Source organism: Haliotis asinina, chromosome 1 (assembly GCF_037392515.1).
Source record: "Haliotis asinina isolate JCU_RB_2024 chromosome 1, JCU_Hal_asi_v2, whole genome shotgun sequence".
Lineage (NCBI taxonomy): Eukaryota > Metazoa > Mollusca > Gastropoda > Lepetellida > Haliotidae > Haliotis > Haliotis asinina.
The window spans coordinates 71,215,767-71,221,818 of NC_090280.1; positions in this window are offsets into that span (position 1 = coordinate 71,215,767).

Genomic DNA, 6,052 nt, shown 5'->3' on the forward strand with positions numbered 1-6,052 from the left:
CACGGACACACGAGGCTAACTGACGCTTAATAAAAACAAAATGCTACCTGTTTCATTGTCAGATGTGTCACTGTGGATCTGATAAAGAACTGTCACGACTAAACACATTTAGATCTCTTGTCTTTCCATAAAGGAATCATGAATAATTAGTGAAACTATACACACCACTGGATGCCTGCCAATTCGGTGGTTGATCTGTCACCTGTCACACACATACATATATAATTAACATACCATCTTGGGTATTTCTAGGAATGTTGACCGTATGTTTAGATCCCTGTGTCCCAGCCCACATGTTCATCAGCTGAACATCAGTCATCCACACAATTTCTATGTGGTGATCCAGAGGAACTTTGTTTAAAAAACAACAACATATTTATCACTGGCACATTCGTGTAGCTGTGGCATGCAGTGACATTGAAAGAAGCATGTAAATATTGCAAACTGTTTCAGATGTTGCATTAAGCATTCAAATGTTACAGCAAAATACAAAATGACTTTGAAATTATGTTTTATGATTGCAAGCTGTTTCAAACGTTGCATTATGCATTCATATTTTGCAATATATTACAAGATTTTTTAGGGGACTCACTGTATACTAGGATGGTTCAGTGACTCATGTGAATACACGGTGACTCGTTGATACTGCTAAAGCAAACAACAGAGCAAAACTTTTTGATTACTGTCATTTTACTGATCCCATCGGGATAAGTGTAGTAAACAGCCTTGTAAAATCAACAACTCTCTGCATAGGCATACTTGTTTTGGCGAGAATACTGATACCTTAAAGTTTTGTCTTTGGGAGAAAAACACACTACGGGAATACGAATCGTTGACAGACAGATTATACGACAATATACAACATTTGCCCACTCACGGGGAACTAGCGCGTTGACAGACAGATTATACGACAATATACAACATTTGCCCACTCGCGGGGAACTAGCGCGCTGACAGACAGATTATACGACAATATACAACATTTGCCCACTCGCGGGGAACTAGCGCGTTGACAGGTTGAGAAAATGTGTTAAATATTTTTGGTTCCAGAAAACAGTGGGAGATTTAACCTTTAGTCAAATTACATTTGTGACGTCATAACATTGTCTACTCGCTCCATTATTTTTCAGGAATGGAGCGATGTGTATCAGTTTCAAATGTAAGACTTCGATAGTTCGTACCCTATCATTACATTTTGCTTTTAACAAATTTGTTACCAATATTTTGAATATAATTTAAGTAGGATAATGTCATCGTAACTCTCCATTCGTTAAAATAATGGGCCTCAGCTCCAATACTTTTTAAGGAATGGAGAGTTACATCGACATTACCATCTACGTACGCAGGTACAGGTTACTGGCTGACTTTATGGTCCTTTATGTACACAGTTAATCGTATAGAACCTAAACAATAGTGCTTTCCTTTGAACATTAAGTCAGTTACGTATAAATGTATAACGCATATTGTATTAGATCCACCGGGATAACGTATACCAGCAGTACACAGACGTACACTGTTTACATAATAATACACAATAAGGAGAGGGTGTAGGTTCACATATTGGTAAGTTATTAAAACTGTTGAATTCCTACATGTGTTGTTACTATATGACTAGTATGTCTGTCAAACTGGTTCCGAGATCATCAGTAAAGCACGTTATGTTAATCTTAATGACTGGTAGAACTGCCTCATAACAATTTAAGGACGTGTGTGCGCTCGCGTGTGCTCGTGCGTGTGCTTTGGGGAGGATGTTGAGGATTGTTCTGAAAACATTTGCAACAAAGCACTATAAGTTTAAATCTGACACACATCAAAGTGATCGGACAGTTTTGTGTTCATGATCTAAGCACATTTGTTTTCGAGTAGTGTGCGTTCCAATCAAAGAGTCAGATGCCTCCACGGCAGTTGTTAGGAGAGAGTTATGGTAAGGCATATGTGAAGGCTGTTAAAACAACTTTCTGGAGGGACTGCAAGATGAGAACAGATTGAAAATCAATAGTGAAGTCCGAGTGTGTTGGACGGTGAACAAAGGCTTCAATGAGCCACTGCCAGGAATTGCCAACATCTTACTGACCTCATTAGGTGGTAGTCTGGCAGCAGGCAGTGGGCATGTGTGACGAGTTACTGGCAGCCCGATAGAGAACATCGAGTGATACTTCTTCAAGTTCCGTACACTTGCCTATCCACTTATGAACATGACTACAATACATTTATACAGATAACTTACTCTCTGAAACGACTTTCAAGTGCACAGATGAAGACTGAGATAAATGTTTGAGATTAATATACACCTGGTGATATGTTTCCAAGGTGGGTTTGGTCGAAAAGGATAACAATAGCCAATATAACTGACGATAGGGATGTAGATTAAGTACGGCGGGGTAGCGATAGCAACGATAAAAATTAAACATAATGATTCAAAATGGCCATGTGTGGTGGATAAAAGGATGGCGACAGGATTACGCACAGTGGAGTAAACGTTGATCAAGCAGATACCTTGATCCTTGGGTTTTATCTTAATATTTTCTGTTTTTTCAAGGTTTGGTTTTCAGAATCTTGGCTCGCTGCCATGAAATATGCGGCCGGGAATTTTGATGAGATTTTCCCAAAGAACGGATTTCTTGTCCAAAATGCCCACAGAGGTCTCGTTTTCATGTTCACTGGTTGCTCTGGGTGTTTCTCCAATGTTCCTTGGAGTGAAAGGTAGCTTAAAAGGAAACGTGTCTTTCGTGAAAACTTAGATAAATTTCATTTGTCAACTTCCGTTTTCCATTTTACAGAAGTACATGTACTGTTAGAAGTTTACGAACGCCTTGGCGAAAAACGAAAGTGACCAGTGTTTATAACGACCTTCGTGCGTCCTGTTGATTTCTTTACCGCCTGTACATCTTTGTGGCTTTTCCGCCATGGCTACCGGTTCTTTTTTCGTACATATCATTTTCTAATGTAATCCATACTGGACATAATGTCCTATGGAATGTTTAAACTCTAAACACGCATAGATTATAAGGATACTTGTAATACAAAATGCGTAAAAGTGTATGAAACTCGCTAAACGTTGAAACACTAAATATATTTTACTTTTAAACATGTGATTTCACCAGGGTTGTGTTCCGTGCAGGATTATCAGTCCTTACTACATATGGCCTGCGTGTGTCTACATTCTGAAGACAGCTGCAGAGAGAAGTACTGAGCACAGACTCCAGCTGCGTCATACAACGGATGACACTGCCACCATGCTGGTGACATGCCTCTTCCTCATACGGAGGACGACAACGACGATTGACTAGAACTCAACAAAACTAGAAACTTGACACCCGCATTATGTGTATTTTAGTTTCGTGTGCCGTATACACGTGTATGATTCAAGGCACTAATCGGCTACGTGTGTGTGTGTGTGTGTGTGTGTGTGTGTGTGTGTGTGTCACTGGCAGGCTTAATGCTCAGCATTCCGTTGCGGCAGTTGCACGTGCCCTTGGTTGTATATAGAGTAGTGGTTAGCCCAAAGCCTGAGATGGTGTTTGTGGCTCCAAACTAAGAGGACCTTCTTGTAACTTTCGTCATCTTCACAACAGATCTCTGACTGTTACCTCCACCAGCAGACAGATGTCAAAATGTAGATTGTCCGCACAGACGATCAGGAATACTTAGCGCAGTGCAAGCTACACAGGACCTGTCTGACGCTATTTTATCGGGCTCAACGTTTACCACTGGCCCGCAGACATGGCAGATTCAGTCATATGTAGTGGAACAAACTTGTATTCTGACATGAGACGCGCTTTCAATTGCCTTTGCCGATGGAAAGGCACTGGTGGGTCAGGGGGCTGGGATATCTCACCACAGTATTGTGTTCTTGAGGCTGTAAGATTTGGAGGTGGAAGTGTAACGGTTTGTGATATGTGTCACGACTTTGTAGGTCACAGTTGTCATCCAGGTGAATCTGACTGCCATACAGCATATACAAGTTTTGACACTAGGGCATTCTGCCATTCAAGCAGCTTCCTGTTCTATAACTGACACCTCATCACACTGCAGTTCTTATGACTTACCGTTTCACACACACGAACCCAAATGGAATCCTTCTGAATGTACTGATAAGGCGATTGTTCTGGCAAATGAATCAATCCCAGACCATGCAAAACTAGACGAATGCGTGCGACCGTCCAGTGAGGGTGCCCAAACAGGTACCTCCTGTGACCATGAGGAGGCGTTCTGTTGTCGTCACGGATACCCTAGAAGGAATTCACACTCATATGGGATTCTGTTTAACAAGTGTCAAGTCTAAAATTGTTCATGAATGTGCACACGCGCACCTTTAAAAACATCCGCACTAAAATATACTGCCTAGTGTCATACGGCACATGCTGGCTGTGTATAGTGCCATATTATACGTCATGTGCAAACTGGCTGTCAACTACGTACAAGTTGGTGAAAAAGGTCATTGTTCATTGTGGAGGCAACACGATCCCGCATATCACACTTGAATGTCGGGCAAATATGTCTCCTCTCCACGACATGTTGTTACGGTATCTGCCAAAGTAACGTCTTTTATTCACGTAACCAAGGCATCGATTAATGTGATCACACTTGATATTTCTATCTAAATGCGTTTCACGGGTGAAATTTCATTGTGCACGGATTCTTTGAAGAAACGTTTCTGTTGTTTCCTGCAGGCATCTCGTATTAGGGTGATGTTCTTTACCCATTAAACATGTGCGATATCGATGTCAACCCGTTGCTGATTGTGCGTGACTCCCGTTCGTCTCCCGGGTTCTCCCGCCTTGTGTGGAAGCGCCATCTAGCTAACCGGCTTGTATGGCATCATTATCGGAGACTACAGGTTGGATTAGTTCATTAATTAGCCAGCGGGACTTTATTGTGCTGTACACAGAGCACCTGCAGGGGAGTTGCAGCACTGGACTGTGCCCAGCCGCTCTGGGTCGATAGTCATATGAAACTTTAATCATGAAGGTTCGATCAGATAGGCATTTAGCGCTGTAGTTAGTGGGTTCAGATTTCCACTCACTGACCAAAACAAGTTATACATTCGTGACACATAAACCCAGAATATAAAAACCTGTTGTCGAACTACTTTATAAAAAAAACCCAGACAATCACATATACAGATGTAAAAGCACCAGATCTTCAACTATAGAAAATACAGCATAAAACAAAGGTAGAAGATCGTTAACTGAAGGTTGATCACCACACTAAAGACGTTTGCTTTCTGCATGGACCCTAACTAGAAGTACAACATCATTTCACCTGCTGGCGATTGTGCTATGTAGATATTTACAACTTTCTAAACAATTAAATGACCCTTTAAAAAGACAATGATTGAATGATAGTCCGGTAAAAATGATCCTTAAGTTTTAACACTGAAATATTGATGCCATGCAGTGAAAAAATCAGTATAGTCAACAGACTGACTTAATTCTTATGTAACTAACTTAACCCCACTTGAGTGAGACACTTGTTTGCATTAGATCTCGGTGTAAGTTGTAACGACAGGTTTGTTGTCAGTATAGCGAAGTACAAGTGTTGAGTGCTGTTGAAGCTGCGACATCAGACAGTGTCACCAGAAATTCCAACATGGATTGGTAATCAACAAAATAGTATGTCATACTGGCCAGTAATTCAATAATTTCAATTAAAAGTGGGTGTTTAGAAGACATGTTTTAATGCCCTGAAACACAAGAGAAGAGCAATCTTGAAGATATTGTTCTGGATCAATGACAGTAGCACTAGCAGCGTCGCCATCTATAGATTCCTCTGTGAAGATAGATTTAAAAGTATCATAAGTGTTTCTTAATGCATTATATTGTTGTACGGTAAATAGGTTGCTTTATTTAAATTCTGTGTTGTCTACCTTTTTAGCACTGACTATGAAAGAGAAAACCTGGGGCTTTTTTCGAAATCGATTTTAGTAGAAAAACCAGCACATTGTATTCTTATTCCAAGTGGTGGAATACGTGATGATTTGTTGTGGTAGAATGTAGAGGATCAAAAACATTCATATGCAAAGTTGGATTTAGAAGAAAGTAATTAATAA